The sequence below is a fragment of the Calypte anna genome, chromosome 9, assembly GCF_003957555.1.
Source record: "Calypte anna isolate BGI_N300 chromosome 9, bCalAnn1_v1.p, whole genome shotgun sequence".
NCBI classification, from domain to species: domain Eukaryota; kingdom Metazoa; phylum Chordata; class Aves; order Apodiformes; family Trochilidae; genus Calypte; species Calypte anna.
In genome coordinates, this window is record NC_044255.1 from 3,805,885 (window position 1) to 3,824,939 (window position 19,055).

Below are 19,055 nucleotides of genomic sequence, written 5' to 3' on the forward strand. Positions count from 1 at the left end.
CAACTATGCTGTAACCATGTGTTTGCTTACTGAAGCCACAGTAAATCTTCAAGGATTGAAAATATACTTGGAAATATTGTCCTGCCTTCCTAAGAAAAACAGTGTCCTAGTGGGCTCTAAAGCAAGTGCAGCTGGAGTAAAAATGGGTGGGAATTTTCCTTAGGGGAGCCCAGCTTTGCTTTCAGAAATCTGCACTTGAGACTTGATGTCTCAAAATGTCTTCAGTTTCTTGGAATACGAAGGGAAAAAAGCAAGGAAAAAAGCAAAGGAAACAAGGATTCAGACAGGGCAGAGATTATGATGGTTTCCTAAGACCATTTTGCCATACTTATAACTATATTTATGCATAAATAACTGTCAATAAAACTTCAGAAAATTTAGCCTGCACACATTAGAAGATAATCAGATGAGACTTGAGCACAACCATGTTTAGCCATCTTCTTCATATATCTAAATCTTGCCTAGTTTATGTCTTATACCTTCCCCTTCTCATTCCATCAGCTAACAGTGAGTGTACAATCAAACAGAAGAATAAAACATACAGGTAATAGATATCAGATTAGCACTTTCTTCTTTAAATTATTTTTCCACTGTCAACTCTTGTTATTAGGGGTTTTTTTATTATTTTTTACCTGTAGCTTTACACCCAGGAGTTGGGAATATTGTCAGTGCTCACTTAGTGCTGTATTGCAGCAAGACACCAAGACAGTCAAAGTTGTGAAGTTCTTTGTGCTTTTTTCTCAGTAACCATCATTAATAAACACTCTGGCATTGGAATGAAACATTAAGATACATATAAGTATCCCATATTAAGTATGTTAAAATCTCCTCTGCAGATTTCAAAGTCTCCTAAAAAGGAGGAGGAACATGTACCATTTAGTGTTTCCCCTCCTCAACTACATGCTCAGCAGGATGCTTCACAGAAGGATTTCAGCCTCTGTGCAGATTAAACTGGAGAAATTGTCTGATTTTGAAACAATTAAACATGTCCTGGTCCTGTTAGGATGTTGTGACTTGCTTTATCATCAGGATTGTCTCATTGCCTTCTTATTTAAGGTGTATTTTGGAAACTACAGATTTATTGCAATTGACAAAGTGGTGGTCTAGCACCTAAGGTGAATCACTCTAAGGAGAATATCAGAAAAGAGTTTATACTTCCATTGCTACTGAAATTAAAAGTCAGCTCCATACCATCCACTTAATGTGTTCTTACTTCTAGCAAAATCTCCAAAGAGAACTTCCCTCAAGAGGTTAATCTCAAAACATCCCTAGTAGATGAGCACTTGAAATCTGTCTCCAATATTGCTACTTCAGTAAGAAAAACATCTGAAATCTCAGATCCTTGCTATTATGCTTTGATATCCTTGCTCATTTTCAGAGATTCCTTTTGCAAAACAAGGTCATTTCACTCCCTACATCCCACCTTTTCTATAAGCTTCCTAAATTGTGTTGTTTATTGAGCTGACCTTTTGTTACAGTCCTAATGACATCTCAGCAGACCTGTCCCAGGGGCAGCCACAATAAATAAATTGCCACACAAAGAACTGGTGCTACAAAAACATCAATCTTTTTTGTTTCTTGACCTGAGTACTCAAAAACTGTCATTTTACTGTCACATTCACATAATTTTTGCATTTGATTCACTACAAACCCATAGATTTTTAAACAACCAAAGTTCTAAAGGACTGAAATGGTTTCTCAGCCTATATTTTATATATAACACTATAAGGTAATTTGATTTTAAACATTTATTGCTGTACATGAACAAATAGCAGAATTTGTCTCTGTGATGAGATGCAATATTTTGTGCCAGGTTAAGGTATGTGCCTATGAATAATTCTTTTATATGTTAAGCAGCAGCAACTGGTAAGATAGTTCATGTTTCAGTGAACATCAAATGCTAACAAAATTAACTGTTCTTCACCTTCATTTTAAAGGGTAACACACCCCAGTATTTACCTTTCTCAGATTTCCGTGATTCAGAGATCAGAGAAGATCTAGGCATTTTACTATCCCAGAAAGTGACTTTGAAGCCACTGCCACCCTTCCTTGCACTCTAAAGGATAGGCTGGTTCAGTTATGGAACCAGTTGCCCTCTGATTTTACCAGTGCCAGCCCACCAGAACTGTGCCCTACTACAGAGGGGCAATTTATAAAGCACCTCATCTTTATGCTTATCACATCCAACATATCAAAAAATCTACCCAAGCAGTTTTCCAAAGATGAGCATCTGCTCAAGTCATAGGATTTGTGTTGTTCAGGATCCAACCATTTAGATTGGGAACTACAGCCAAACCCACAAATGTTACACTCTTCACAGAGGTGAAATGGATCAAACTGGAAAATTAATCCTTCACTGACTCAGCCTGAACAGAGCTTCTAGGAACAATCCGCACACGGTTAATTTCCATATTGTGCATTACCATCTTACAGCAGTATTTCCATCCCAAGGCTCAGTCTTCCCTGCATGGTTCAGTGGGAAATATTTTGCTGCACCTGAAGGCATCACTCTTTCTGTAAGTGCATGGCACATACCCAGAACATGGACTGTTTGGTCTTACACCGTGATGCCTTATAAAACTTGATCTTCTACCAAGCTTGCATAGAATCATAGAATCACAGAATTGGCTGGGTTGGAAGGGACCTCAGAGATCATCAAGTCCAACCCTTCATCCACTCCCGCCGTGGTTCCCAGCCCATGGCACTCAGTGCCACATCCAGGCTCTTTGGAAATATCTCCAGACACAGAGAATCCACTACTTCCCTGGGCAGCCCATTCCAATGGCTGATCACCCTCTCCAGAAAGAAATTCTTTCTAATCTCCAACCTAAACCTCCCCTGGCACAACTGGAGACCCTGCCCTTTTGTCTTGCTGAGAGTTGCCTGGGAAAAGAGACCAACCCCCCCCTGGCTCCAACCTCCTTTCAGGGACTTGTAGAGAGTGATGAGGTCTCCCCTGAGCCTCCTCTTCTCCAGCCTCAACACCCCCAGCTCCCTCAGCCTCACCTCACAGCACTTGTGCTGGATCCCTTCACAGCCTCCTTGCTCTTCTCTGGACCTGCTCCAGCACCTCAATCTCCTTCCTGAACTTCCTGAGGGGCCCAGAACTGGACACAGGACTCAAGCTGTGGCCTCCCCAGGGCTGAGCAGAGGGGCAGAATCCCTTCCCTGGACCTGCTGGCCACGCTGTTCCTGAGCCAGCCCAGGATGCCATTGGCCTTCTTGGCCACCTGGGCACACTGCTGGCTCCTGTTCAGCTTCCTGGCAATCCAGACTCCCAGCTCCCTTTCTGCCACTCTGTGCCCAGCCTGGAGCTCCCCATGGGGTTGTTGTGGCCAAAGTGCAGGACCCAGCACTTGGCCTTGTTGAACCTCATCCCCTTGGAATCAGCCCAACTCTCTGGTCTGTCCAGGTCCCTCTGCAGAGCCCTCCTGCCTTCCAGCTGATCCACACTCCCCCCCAGCTTAGTGTCATCTGCACATTTGCTGATGATGGACTCAATCCCCTCATCTCAATCATCCATAAAGATATTAAACAGAACCGGGCCCAACACTGATCTCTGGGGGACACCACAGCCGCCATTTTGATGCAGCCCCGTTCAGCACCACTCTCTGGGCCCGGCCCTCCAGCCAGTTCCTAACCCAGCACAGAGTGCCCCTGTCCAAGCTGTGGCCTGACAGCTTTTTCAGGAGAATGCTGTGGGAGATGGTGTCAAAGGCCTTGCTGAAGTCCAGGCAGACCACATCCACAGCCTTCCCCTCATCCACCAGTTGGGTCACCTGATGATAAAAGGAGCTCAGGTTGGTCAGACAGGACCTGCCCTTTCTAAACCTGTGCAGAAGCACTGTAAAGTGTTACAGCTATAAAGCAAAATCAGATGATAGTGTCCAAATTCTGGGAACCACAGCAGGCAGCTACTTGGCATGTGCAGTCAGAGAAGTTCTCCTTTGAGTTACCAACCCTGCCTTGATTACATTGCCCTTCCCTCAGAGCCAAGGGGAAATTTCCCCCTGCAGTGTGGGACACGACCACTCTCTCATGACAAAATTAAGACTAAGAGATGAACTCTCCACTAGCCCACTGAGAAGCCACCTTTAAAACAGATATCACACAGCCCACCCTTTGCAAGTACCCAACAAGAACAGCCCAGACTTCTGACACAAATGTGTCAATTTTCCTCCCATTTAGGAGCTGCCACAGGAGCCAAGGATAAATGTGCTTGTATTTGGTAAAGGATTAAAATGGGCTTCTTCAGAAAGCTTGATAGCCATTTTATACCTGACAGTACAATTAGAGGTAACCTGCAGAAAATAGGTAGTGCTTCAAAGCTGTTCAAGAACAACATTCCATTTATTAGTATCAGAAGAGAAAAATCAGTACAATGAAAATATCATATTTCCAGGTTATAAGAGTAACCCAAGCAGCTATTTCCAAACATGCCAAGCTATGCATTTCCAGAAGCTATTTGGTGTTACAACCCAAAACCAAAATACACTGGGTACTGGCAGAGATGACTCCATAAAACACATCCATATTTTGCCATATGCTCTGTCCTGAGATGCACTATGAAGAGCCACAGGTTTAATTCTTCCTTTATTTTCACTGGCATGACTCTACTGGCTTCAGCAGGACTGGACTGGCACTGCAGAAGGAGTCTGTTCTCCCCTGTGGTCTTTTCCTTCCAGAAACTGCAATCAAGCTTCCTGTCAGAGCAGCAACCACAAAAACCCTTGGGCTTATCTGGAGCCATCAATACATATTTGTGGAGAAACCCTGAAGAACGTTTAGGTTCCTCAGCACTACATGCTTCAAGCCATTTAACAATTGGAATGAACACTTTTCTAAGTGAGCACTGCATAAACATTATTTTCTACAGCCATCCCTCTCTTTTTTCATTCTTTAACCACACATGCATAAGTAGAACTCATGCCCATGACAGGAGCCTGGAATTCCCATGTCCCAGCTATAAGCAAAGACAGCACATTATCCAGTTTCCAATCTCCTGTTTTCAATCCAGCACTTCATCTCACCCAAACCACATTTCTATATAGTGCTACACATTCCAAAACTTTGAGATTGCCTTGTCCTTCTCTCCTGCTTTTGATACACGGGAAAGAAATTGTGGCTGCCCAACTCCTCTGGATTCATAAACATAGTTACAAGGTCACCCCAACTTGTTTGTGAATATATATCTATACATATTTATATGTATACATATATGTATACATATTTATATGTATACATATATGTATACATATTAAAAAAACCAATCAAACAAACAAACAAACAAAAACCAACAAAAAACCCAGTAACTCTAACATCATGTTATCCACTACTCCTTGGACAGACTGGAGAGCTGGGCCGATTCCAACGGGATGAGGTTCAACAAGGCCAAGTGCCGGGTTCTGCACTTTGGCCACAACAACCCCATGCAGCGCTACAGGCTGGGGACAGAGTGGCTGGAGAGCAGCCAGGCAGAAAGGGACCTGGGAGTCTGCATCGACAAGAAACTGAACAGGAGCCAGCAGTGTGCCCAGGTGGCCAAGAAGGCCAATGGCATCCTGGCCTGTATCAAAAACAGCGTCACCAGCAGGTCCAGGGAGGTGATTCTTCCCCTGTACTCAGCGCTGGTTAGGCCACACCTCGAGTACTGTGTCCAGTTCTGGGCCCCTCAGTTTAAGAAGGATGTAGAGGTCTTGGAAGAGGTCCAAAGGAGGGCAACCAGGCTGGTGAAGGGACTCGAGCACAGGCCCTATGAGGAGAGGCTGAGGGAGCTGGGGCTGTTCAGCCTGAAGAAGAGGAGGCTCAGGGGAGACCTCATTGCTGTCTACAACTACCTGAAAGGAGGCTGTAGCGAGGTGGGAACTGGACTCTTTTCACAGACGACCTTCAACAAGACAAGAGGACACAGTCTTAAGTTGTGCCAGGGGAGGTTTAGGTTAGATATTAGAAAGAATTTCTTCACGGAGAGGGTGATTAGGCTATGGAATGGACTGCCTGGTGAGGTGGTAGATTCTCCATCCCTGGAGACATTTAAAAAAAGACTGGATGTGGCACTCAGTGCCATGGTCTAGCAACTGCTCTGGTGGGTCAAGGGTTGGACTAGATGATTTCTGAGGTCCCTTCCAACCCGGCTAATTCTATGATGATTCTATGATCAAGCTAACAGTAAGCTCTGTGTTAGCTCATCCCTTGAGCAAGGAATTTTGCAAGGCAAAGAACATGATGCATTGAACAGCAGCAATTTAACATCACCCTCCAAAACTCTCTGCATGTGTCTCACAGATACTGAACATTTCTTATGTTTCAATGAGCTGATATTCAAACAGTTATAAAACCAGCATTGTCCAATCCTGTACTTCAAGCAGTAAAGCAGGAACCCGTTCTCACTAGGCACTCAACTCCTGACTTTAGAGGATCCATTCCAGCTTACACCAGGGGTAAATCTGTGCTGGAGTGCTTAGTGCTGTTGTTATAGCACTTGGTATTCTTCTTCCCTCAGAGTGAAGAAGAAATCTGGAGATGAATTACAGATGCAGACAAAACCTTCCAAGCCACAAGCAGTTTGGTTTCTTTATCATCACTTAGTCCAGATACCGTGAAATGTCCAATTACACAATGGCACAGACTCAGGTGTCATGTATTAATGTTATCTATTATTCTGTGCATTCCCCAGGGAGAAGGGAGCTTTCCTTCTCCCTGGCTGTATATTTTTAACATCTGCTATTTTAATGCAATTTTAGAATAATATTATTTCTGAACTCCGGAGCAATGAGCTCATTGGAGGGCAGAGTCCTAGAGAGCCTAAATTAGTTGGTTTAGGTCACAGAAATATCTTATTTCAGCCTCTTTTTAGAAGCATGCAATACTTGCGGAGAGTCTTCTGCTTGTTTGCACCTAGCAACACACAGTATAGAAGGAGGATTTAAAGATACATTTCATACATTTTAAAGATGTGCCAGTTCAAAGATGTTGAACACAAAACTCAGTGTGATTTTGACTCCTTTCCTTGATACTGTGGAGAGGAATCTTTACCCAAATAAGTAAGAGCCCTTCCACTAGGAACATTCACCCTGGGCTCCGGATGAACCATGTGTCCCAAGGCACTGCACAAAGGGGCAGCAAGAGGGCAGAGCTCCTGCTCCGGGCTCCTACGTTCTAGTTTGGATCTGGCAGCACAAAAACCTGTCCCGGCTGTATCCACACAAATGGAGGCAGGATTGCCGAGGCACGGGTACCATCAGCCCGGGGGTTGGGCTCACCATCCAGCCAAGTGCACCTCCTTACACAGGGATTTATTTCACAGCTGGCTGACCCTCCAGTCGCAGACACAGAACTGGTGAGAGTCAGCTAAAGTAGCCCCATCTGGTGGCTCCTGTTAGCATTACACAGGACGGCGATGCAAAGAAGTGATTTGTTTCTATTTAAATTCCCTCAACTGAGCAGTATCGTGTAAGACCATAAGAGGTTTCCCTTTCACTTTCCATCACTGAGCAAATAGACTCGCAGTGCATGGCAAGCAGGGTAACAAGAGGCTTCTGGTAACAGGAGACGACTCACAGCACCCACAAAATAGAGAAATCCCTACAGAGCTCAGTGCCATTCCTTGCAGCCAGAGCTGCCCTCCACACACCTTGCCCTGTCTGTGTTTGGACACTGTGCTCCTCAGCCATTGCAGGTAAATATCTGCCAGAGAAAGTGCTGCCTCTCTGCAGACAAGATCAGGTCTCAATGAATACCTTGTACACAACTCCCTGCAAAACTGGGTGGGGGAAACAGTCCAACAACTGCAGAGAAGCAGTGGCGTTGTACAGTGGGCTGCCACACCACAACCCTTCCCAAACCAGTGTTCAGGACTGGTCAGAGACCTCAGAGTGCAGCAGTGCCCCATGAGAAGAGAAGGTGTCCAAGAGGCCTGGCTGCATTCACCTCTTCTAGCAACAGGGGCTTCATCATGAAAACCTGACAACTCAGGTCAGAGGTTTTGATCTCACGGATTGCTTGTACACTTTCTATAAAGGCTGTATCTGGTTCTGTTTGTTCCCACTAAGAAACTGCAAAATTGAGGTATGGATGCTATCTGAGCTCTTTCCTCATTACATCACACTTCAACAAACATGCTGGGGCTATTTGCACTTCTGACATGAGTGCCCATTGCTGCAAGGGTAGTGCAGATATTCTGAGCACTAAGGGATGTGAGGATTACAGGAATTATTTCAGACACTGACTTTTACCGTAAGTAGAAGCCTTAAATTCCATAAGTAAAAACAGCTATGAAAAGGTCAGTTGGTGGAATGCCTGATCTCCCAAGTGTTTTCCAGTCCAAGGAAGAATTAGGAGGACCTGGTTCCCCTTAGGAATGCCACAGGACTCGTGTGTCTTTCCAAATATTGACAGTGACCCCCCCAGACTGAGCATTAAGGAAAGGTTGAGTCAGAGCTTCCCTAGCACACCACTCTCCATATTGAACTCAGTGCTCAAGTTCTCACTATACTTTCTGCATGCCCCAAGTTACCCACCCAGTCATCACAGCATGATACAGACCCCCCTGACTAGCTCAGAAGCACCTCTTTAGTGCCCCAAAACTCCCTTCAGCCCAAGGCTGCTGCAGCAATAATTCAGGCCATCTGTGATGGGCCAGCTGCCTTATCACTGCTGTACAAACACTATCTCTCCTTTGGGCTAGACTTGGCTCAGTGCAAAAGGGTGAATGCAGTGCTCTGTGTGGTGCAACTCAGAGCAGCTCAGGATGGGCAGAAACCCCAAATGTCTCCTCAGAAGCTAAGAGCCATCTGCATCCTGCAGTATGTCCTCATCTGCTTGCCAGTGGCCTCCAAAGCAGCTCATTTAAAGCTTGCTTGGTTAAGTATCAATTGTTTATAGACTTTTCAGTGTAGACATGGCTAATCCACAGCAGCATGAGATTAGATCAAATGCTTGCTGTTGTTTTCCTCTGGGGAAAAACTGTTTTTAAGGGGGAGAGCAGTTGGAAACCTGTGTAATTTTCAAAGAGACTGCAGTAACTCATCTCAACTAATGTAAGGACATACCCTCAACTTTTTCCTGTCACCCAACTTCTGACTTGTGGCCTATTTTATTCCCTTGAGAGTAAAAGCTCTTTATGCAGAGATCATCACTTTCAAAGCATTTATATATCATCAAGCAGAAGAGAACACTAAAGAGATGGGCCTTTAGCAGTACAGAAATATCAATACATAATCATATGCTGCATCTCCAACCTACAGGCATCACACTGGCACAGCCCACAGAAGTTTTGGGACAGGACTCTTCTTTCATTCTCCTGCAGACCAAGGCAATAATCCTCAGACTGAAATTAAGTTATTAGGTTTTGGAATTAGGTACTTCAAAACAGTACAAAATCTGACTTTCTGAGGCAGGGCCCAGGTTGGTTCCTGCTTAACAAAATGCTGAACAGTAACTGGAACATAGAGTGGTCAAGACAACTATATAGAAGCAAAGTGTTTATTCACACACTTTTTTGGTCCCTGAAGTCTAATTTAGCTGGTTGCACTTCAGTGTCATCACCTTGACACAGACACAAGAAAAACTTCAAAGCACTCCTTTGTGATAAAACAGCAGGACTTGTCTTAGCTCAAGCAGGAGCCTGCAGCTGCAAAGGTTAAGCAGATACAGTAGATGCCCCAACTGAGCAGAGTTTAAAAAGGAGATTGCAAATGCATTTGCTCTTCCCTTCATTCCACCTGTCCCCCTAACAGGCTAAATCTTTGTGCTGTCAAACTCTGAGAAACAAGGTGCTCCTTCCTGCTTTTCCTCTACTGTGGCTTTGCAAGCTAAAATCAAGGCCTCCAGACCCTTGATGCTGTACACCTAGAGGAAGCATAACCCTGAGCTTAGAGGTTGTGAACAGAGATTAAACAGTTTGCCTCTAGATTGTTTAAAAACAAAAACAAAAACAAAAAACCCTAGGTCCTAGGTGAGCCCAGGGCTGAACTTGCACTCTGCCTCCCAGCCTTTCCTTCAGTCAAAATTTTCCTCTCTACTGTAGAATCTGTGATTTCTCCATATAAAAACTAAGTTATGTTACCATTCCTGCACATGCAAGGTTGACAAGAGGAAGAAAAGAGAGGCAGGAGCAAACTCAGAGGAGGTAACATACAATAGCTGTCAAAATTCTTCAGATCTGAGATTCCCAAGTTTACCCATCCAAGGAATTGAGTCAGCTTCTTCCCAATAAATATTTATTTGCACCACTGAGCACTTCCAAGGCCAGCAGCACGTGCCAGATACTGACCTTAAGTATAACAGCCCAAACAGCTTTTTGCAATCACGGAATTCATTCTCCAGGTGCTGATAAAAGTAACAAAAAGCAGGGTTAGGAACAGGCTTAGTAATATACTCTGGAAGGATTTGTAATATAAATTCCCTTTTCCATTCATTCCTTTCTGTTATTACAATCAGGGATTCCAGCAGTTGGTTTCAAGTTGAATTTACTGCTAAAAGCCTCTCAGACATGCTGACCTGTAAGTATTGATTACACTGAAAATAGATAAATAAAGGTTCTGTTGATGCACAGGATTTCTGCACTCCAGGCAGTCAGCTTCACACCAGTGAGGCTATTTCATACCAAGGAACAATTTAGCTTTGAATTTCAGAACTTCGAATACTTGTAGCAGAAAAACAAAAACTGGTGTTCTCAGTGACCTTCCCTCAAACAGACAGCAACATTCTTAGCCAGTAAATGTTAAAGTCTGCAAGATCCAGCTCTAATCTGTTATACCACATTCTCCTGCTAGGCTTTAAAATATCCCCCCACTCTCCCTCTTCCAGTTCAGTCTGGAACCTCAGAACAGGACATTGAGCCCTCAAGGACTTGCTGTCTTGTCACCTCTGCAGCCTTCCAGCCCCTATCTGCCACCAAACTCCCTGGGTGCATGGTCAGCGGCCACAGCAGCCTCACTTATCCACATCCTGAAGAAGGATCTGATATGATCAGCAGGTCTGACAACACCCCTACTTCCTGTCATACCAGGATTTCCAAGGGAAACCTCAGACAATGGATGCCCATACAGAGCCTTGGAACTGACCACGAGGCTTCAGGAAGCCTTTTTGCAGCCTTTTCACCCTGGAAAAAAAGAACCAGTGGGATAGGGGAGTGAGAGAAGAACTGAGGAACCCTTAGGTTTTGTAGTTGGTTGACAGAAGATGAAAACCCAAGCTATTGAGATTCTGGGGGCAGGCCTGTTGCACACAGGTGTTCAAATGGGGAGGTCTGAAAGACTCCCAGTTGTGCCAAACTGTGACAAAAATCTGGTTGGTGGCAGTAACAGCTACAGAACAGTCTAAAATACAAAATAAGCTCACAAAGTTTTCAGTAGTTCAGATGCAGTTTATCTGCAGTCCATATACTGTGCAAAACTGTCACAAAAACATTGTTCCAAAAGGTCTTCCCAACCCATGTACTTTTAAAAGTCACAATTAAGGGCTGCTGAATATTCTGTTCCTGTCTTTTTTCCTCAAAATCATGTCTTGGCAGAAAAACCAATGTCACATCCTATCTGCTGCAATGTCCTTCCTATGCCAGCTATGATGCCATATGCTATTTATAGCCACATAAAACCAGAATACACTTACACAAGATTCTCAGTAAACCCAAGCTAAGGAGGAATTGCAAACAAATCAGCTTCTTTGTGCAGTGGCACCATTGTCACAAATCTGCACAGCAACAGAAAAGTTCAACAGCTCAGTCCTGTTGTCCTCACTCAGGGAAGGCCAGAACATTTGCACTTAGACCTACACCTCCAAGAGATCAGGAAAGCACCTAGACCTATAGTCTATAGAGATCAGGAAAGCCTCAGGATTTGTCAGGGTTGGACCAGTACTGTTCCTCAGGAAGGGGGAACATACAACAACATCCCCTCCATGGAAGAGGGGAACTGTTTCTGAACCACCTCAGCTCTCTTCCAGACATTTCTAGTGGTGTCATTTAGCTGCTTTGTTGAGCTGAATTATCACTGGTGTTGCCTAAAAAAACTGACAAGGACCTTAAGACCTTTTCCTCCAGTTCCCACTTTTGATACAGGTCATGTCCTAATCTCTCAGGCTCCATTTCACATCCTTACTCTCTCAGCAGATGGGATTGGGTATGCAGGAGATTGGAGCCTCCCCTGCCTACCACCTGAGGAGGGAGAAGAGCTGTGCTGGCAGCACATGTGCTCACTCTGCTCAGGACAGCTCCTGCAGGGATTCCAAGGTGTATCCCAGCACCACCATCCTTGTTTACTTGCCAGGGTTTTGCATTTTAGCCTTCCACAAAATTAATCCTGACCTACACCATTGCAACCTCATTTTCAGACAGCTCTTCCAAGGTACCCCAGCAGCTGTGCCTTGGAGGGCACAGCAGCACAGCCCTGGGGGGTGCTGGCATTGAGCACTAAGCAGGATGGGATTTGACTCATCCCATCACTGCATATTCCCAGAGGGTAATTATGGCTCTAGAACAGCACTGAGATATGGGTATGGAAAGAGAGAGGAGACTCTAAGAATGAGACCTGCATCAGGCAGCAACAGCACGTATAATTTCAAAGGGTGCAAGACAAAACTTGGAATATTATGGGCTGCTTGCAGTTATAATACTGCCAGACTATGGTGCTATTTCTTTGAACAACCACCTTCACCCTGTGATGATCAGAAGGGCATGTACACATATGTAGGCACCAACTATATTTTAAAAAGCTAATTTACTTTTAAAGTCAAAAAAAAGGTACAAACTTCATATTTCAACAACCTTCCTTCAAGCATGCTTCAGGGTTTTCACAGCCCCAATTTGTAGTGCCCATTCAAGCAAGGACACGATGAATCCAACATTCCCTTCCCTCAGAAGAGCTGCCAGAGGGATATAGTCCTCAAATTAGCTGTGCCTTCTTCCCAAGGAGGGACTCATTGCTATATTAGCCATTCCTGTGACCATTTTCTCAGTTCAGACCTACTCTTCCTTCTATTCCATCTCAGGAAGCTCCTACAGCATTCGTAATTGGCACAAAAGCAGTGCTCAACCACAAAACATTCATAAGCCTGCTTCTAATCAGCACAACCCATGCTGGGATACCACACACTCCACAGCTTTTTTCATTTATCTGGCCACAACACATTACACAAGAAGTTTCCAGCAGACTTTTGTCTGGGGGCTTTCCTCAGGTTAATTATTGCAGTGTAGGTTACTACAATTGCCACATAATGCCCAAACTTTATGGGGGTTGCAAATGAGACCCTAAGTATTTAGACTAGGATTTTCTAGAAGCACTGAAATATTTACAAACCTTATCAAAGAGTCCTTAAAATTATTTCTGAAAATTGCTTCTCCACTCTATTTTAATCTCTCTATAGAAAGAACATATTTGACTGGTGCAGGGATGCTGAACAAGTAATGAAAAGGCTAAGCCTAGCAACTGGAGCCATTGCAGTCTGAGGTATGATACTAAGCTCATCTATATTAAAAGAACGTGAGCCAAGGTCTTCAAAAAGCCAAGTGTTCAGTTGTTCAGAGACCTGTTGAGCCTTTGTGTTGCTTCCTGAGAAGCCTGCATTTATCAGAGTCTAATTACACATCACATCCTATTTTTCTCCAGAATCTGTCTTATTCAAGGTGGAATAAATTACATTTTATATTCTGTGACCTGTACTTACTCCCTTATTTTCTGCTCAAAGCATGTGCTTCAGAAAAATATTTCTTCACAGCTTCTTCCTGTGGCTTCTTGCACCCAAGCACTTCAAATGTCTTTTCCCATCTCCCTGTTTAGCTTTTAACCTTCCTGCAGGTCAGCCAGCCACATCCCCTCTGCCCCCAGCTCCTGGGCATCACACAGCTACCAGAACAGGATGTGGAAAGCCCATACCAGAGTCCCTGCTCCCACTATGTATGTATTTCTCCAGCAGATTTTAGGGAAAATGCTGAAGGAACACCCAGGATGAATTAGGAAGTACCTACCAAGCCAAATTATTTCAGAGTCTGCAAGTAAAGATCACACTGGGTCACATTTGGATGGGTTTTCCCAACTGGACCGTAGAATATCCCATTGAACCAGAACACTATACTGGAGTATTTAGTCCATCATCCAGTATGCTGAATTCAAACATCACCCTTGATGTATCCAAAAACCCTTCAGTCTCCTGTGCTTTAGTGGGAATATGGTTTTCCTGGAGCAAAATGGGCAGAAAGTGAAAAACAAGTAAGATCATTTCCAGTTCTACTGCCACCTCCCTTCCCAGGGTTCACCAGAGTCAGTGTAAGGAGCTCTGAAAGTTTCCCATGAACCAGAAGTAGATACATTGGAGCAAAAGTATTGGGTGTCAGTCGTGACTGAGAAAATTATCAGGAAAGAGCAGACACCATCTGTCACCTGGAACAGCAGCAGTAATGTGGAAATCAGACACCCAGGCATATGCTTGCTAATATTATCCATGAAACTAAAACCAAGGGCAACATACTTAAAATACCCTTACAGTGAGCCCACAGACAGCCTGCACGTGTGCTGGAGGACTGGCAAAATGCTGGCCCTGGAATCCACCACAGGATGAACATGGACCCCAGCATTAGCCCATCCTTCCCCACCTTGAATGCCAATGCCTCTAGCACCAAATGTTACAACATTGCTGGGAAGATGCACTCAGATGTACCTTTGGTAGCTCTTGTTTCATGCCAGATTGGTCAAAGTATTAAACATTTATTTTATTGCTGCCTAATTGACTTTCCTCCTCCCAGGATGGCACTAAGCACAGCCAGAAAATTTGCGTGATTTTCAACCAACCATGGAGTAAGTTGGCTTCCCAGTCACCTTCAAGGACAAAGGGACACTGCAGGCAAGATTTTTTTTAAAAAAAAAACAACAAAAAACAGTCGTCCCCCCCCCACAACTCTGCCTTCAGACAGCTATCCCCAGGTTTGCTGCTGCCCAATAACTCCTCATGCACAAGCAGAGAGGAGCACAGCCCCCTCTGGGCTAACAGCAGCCACATGAAGACAAGGCAACATGTGGGCAGAAGCAGCAGACAATCCCTAGGTTGTTTTGAAGCATAGAGGCTTCAGCTCTCAAGTGTCAGGGAAGCAGCACAAGATTCATCAACCCTTAGCTTTACAAATTTATCTTTTTACCAGCTCTTCCTCACCTTCCCCTCACTTTATCACAACCTCCAGTTTCTGATTATCTCCTGGCATCAAAATAAGAGACTTATTGCAAACCATGCAACAGAGGCACTCCTGCTCTGCAGCTACCTCACAGCACTTGCACTCCAGTGGCATAACCCAGTGTAATTAATAACCTTACTACTCCCTGCTCCATGAGGAACAGCCCTGCTGAGGACAGGCACAACCAGGACAGTCAGTTCTCATGCTTCTAGATGAGATGTGCCATCCTACCCACTCATGTGCATGCATAAGGAAGAGGGATACATGCAGCATTACTGGCAAAACCCAAGCATTTGAGAAAGGATTTTGATGGCTTAATGGGGCATTTCATACTAAAAAAAAGTGTGAGAATATTAACAGTGACATTTGTGGAGGTAAGATAATTTATAGGGGCATTAAGCATCATAAGCCCAGCACAGGGAGCAGTAATAAGCAACCAGGCTGGGTAAACACATGTGGGAGTTACATAGGTAGGCTGGATAATCAGTCAACATATGGCCAGCATGTGAATTCTGCCACAAAGCCTGAAAAGTCAGAAAGCTTATTTAAAGGGATAAGTAAACCCTAATGAAGTTGAGGTTCCATCTATTTTGATTTGGTGTTCATGATGACAAGTGCTGGTTTGCCCTCGGTGCTCAGCCTGCTAACTGGTAGGAAACTGCTACACTCTTTACAAACGCTCCATTTTCTACTCGTGCAAGAGTATTGTTACAAACTTGTCCTGACACTATATCCTCTAAAACAGCAGTAGAGCCACACATGAGGTGGGCTTAGACAACTTTGCTCCCAACTACTCAGCATAACCCTTCTTTATAGTTTTAATAGTTCAGTTTCGAAATTGTCAGGGCAAAATGCTGAAGCTGTGCATTGGTTCCTTAGCACACATAGGCTGGGCAACAAAATCAGAGCCCTTACACTGATCAGTGAGGCTGCTTGGTTCAGGACATGTGTCTCAGTTGCCACAGAATAAAAGTGTCATCCCAGGGATGCCTGTTTCCATTCCAGTTCCATCACCACTTGTCAGCCTTGCCCTTGTTGGGCATGCAGGGCTCTTGCCCAACATCTACAGTCAGGAAAACATCCATGTGAAAGATTCTGACTTTTGGCACTCTGTGAGCAGAGACTGCAAAGCCATGGCTGAACACAGACAGGATGCCTTTTCCCTCTGGTGCCCAGCAACAGCAAGTATCCAGTAAACACCATAATTTTTTCCTGACTCAACTAGTTTTACACTGAAGTCAAGACCCCTAGAGCCTGGAGTGTTGCACTTCTGCAGCTCCTGCAGTGCTTCAGCCCTAACAGTAGTTAAAGGCTGGGTCCAGAGTCAGCATCCCATTTGGGGAACTACAGCCCAGTTAGCCTGACCTTGGTACTGGGAAAAATTATGAAGAGTTTCATCTTCAGTGTGATCATGTGGGAGGTGCAGGACAGCCAGGGGATCAGCCCCAGCCAGCATGGGTTCAGGAAAGGCCAGTCCTGCTTGACCAAACTCATCTCCTTTTATCAGCATGTGACCTAACCAGTGGCTGAGGAAGAAGCTGTGGACATTGTCTACCTGAACTTCAGGAAAGCCTTTGATAGAGTTTCCCACAGCATTGCCCTAGAAAAGCTGGGAGCTCGTGGCATAGACAGACTTTTACAGGTCTAACCAAGACTGCTGGTTTTTTAATTAATCTAAATACCAATTTCAGCATGCAAATTAGCTGTGAGACCACCTCTTTGAAGCTATCCTCAATTCCCAGAGAAGTTAAGCATTCATAAAGGCACAGGATCAGAGTGTATTAGAAAATGGATGGTTGCAATGTTATGAAATTCTGATACATTCAGCTAGTTAATGCTTCTGAGGAGCAGTAGAAGGGTAGCCAACAACAGGAGCCAATAGAGAATTAGAGGAAAATAGATGCAGCCAAATTCTGTATTTCAGCCTAAATATTAATGTGTTTCTAAACAGGTTGCAAAAAAAATCAGTTTTAAGAAATTTCTAGAGAGAATAATTAAGCTTCCACTGTCACATGCCTTAGTAGGCATTTATTTTCCATTAGTACAAGATCAGAATTAGAGTTTAATTATCCATGGAGTTCTAGAGGTACTTTTATTCAAAAAGTCCTTGACTGGCTTACAAGAAAAGCTCCTGTAAACCTCAATAACACAAAGCAAGCAACACAAAGGGCAGTCTGAGAGCAGAGGCAGGGAAGACAGGAGAGCACTGCCAGTGGACACCCTGCTCATGGCAGGGATGCTCCTGGGGCCATGCTTTGCAGGTAATCATCCTGGGGCACCTTTATCAGCCCCCTGGAGGTTCCCCCACTTCCCACTCCTCTGTTTGCTCTATACATTGTGAGTTTCACCTGAGCAGCACCATGCAGATACACCACTGCATCTCAGCCTGGGATTTCCACAGAAGCTTATGGGACACAACTCTCCTCTACAGAGTTCAGTTCTTAGTTACTTTACATTTCTTTGAAAGTCTCAGACTTAATTTCTCCATCATGCCTTCATACACAAATTCTGATCCCTGAAACTACATAAATCAGACTCCAAGGACTGTAAGCTAATGCATAAGCACAAACATTTTCTGATTACATATACAGTCACTCTCCACAAAAAACTGCTGTGATGGGGAAGTTTATTCTTTACCTGCAGTGGTACCTACCTGAGATGGGTTCCCCCTCCTGTGGTGGCAGAGCATGGCCATGAGCACAGGTCCTGTCACTGCTGTCTGGTGCCCTCTCCTGGCACCAACTGTGACACGACCTAGTAAATTCTGGCTAGTAACAAAAGATTTCATACCTTCTGCATATCGTAACTACAGCCTATCTTCTGGACTGAGTAGAAAATGGTTAAACAAAACAAAGCTTCCTCCTACCCAAAGGAAGCGACAGCTAGGCTACATAGATCTATTTGAAAGCTAAAAAGAAAGCTTTGATAGAAATTTTTTGTTCCCCACATAAATCAGCTTCCAGTCATCAAGCTTACAAAGAAAAATACTCTTACACCTGCTTTATGCCCAGCATCTTTTACCTCTTTCTCTGAAGCACTGAGCACACAGGATGCAGGTCCAGATCCTCCACACACCAGCTCAGAGCAGCAGCTTTGTTTCCCTCAGGCTTTGCTGCGATTCCACACCTCACAGCCATCTCCAGGTGCTTTTCCTAGGCCTGTGATTACTCCGGGCAAGTGCTCTACAAACAGAAGATATTAGATGGTGAAAAATGGAGCTTAAAACATTTTGCAGCCTGGCCACCTCATCACTTATCACTAAACTGCTTTAGCAGCATTTCTCTTTCCATCTTCTTCTCAGGCCCAGCCATTACAACTTTGTCCCCCAAAGACCTCCTCTCCCTGTCAGTACACTTCAGGGAAAATACAGTCCCTGCTCCCAAGGAGTCTGAGCCAGAGGCAAGAGAATAAATTGTGGCAAAGGGAACTGACCAGAGGGCAAGCTTTCCTGGGAGGTGAGAAAGGGGTGAGGCTCTCTACTCCATTTGTAATTTTTTTATAATCCAGGCTCATTCCTAGGTACATTTCACACCAACTAGTGCCCTGTAGGGTCTTTTTTCCTTCCTGAGACAGATACACCTTATCAGTGCTCCAGCTGACCAGGCTGTTGTGAAATGGGAGTTAGGACAGAGAGTCCTCAGCCTGCTTCTCCTGCATCTTCCTTTTGGCTAGAACAGCTGGTTTTCCTCATATCCCACAGCTCCTCCAAAAGAAGTGAGAGTCTAGGGATACAATAGGTTCCAAAGCAGCAGTAGCACCTCCAGGGTCCTCCTCTTTCACACAGCTGAAGCACCCTGTGCTGTGGGAAGCAGAGGGCTGCCCAACCCTCACCCTTAGGCCTGCAGATTCCCAAGCACAACAATTGAAGAGAGCACCTCCTAAACCCCAGTCC

At 44.5% G+C, this 19,055-nt stretch overlaps 1 protein-coding gene across 1 annotated transcript in view; it reads right to left on the reverse strand.

Annotated features, from left to right (window-relative positions):
* Positions 1-18,281, reverse strand: part of LOC103531226 (glypican-5) — a 383,665-nt gene extending 365,384 nt beyond the window's left edge. The window contains exon 1 of the mRNA XM_030456592.1: positions 18,185-18,281. The gene's annotated coding sequence lies outside the window, so the exon portion shown is untranslated. The remainder of the gene's footprint in view (positions 1-18,184) is intronic.
* Positions 18,282-19,055: the final 774 nt, after the last annotated feature.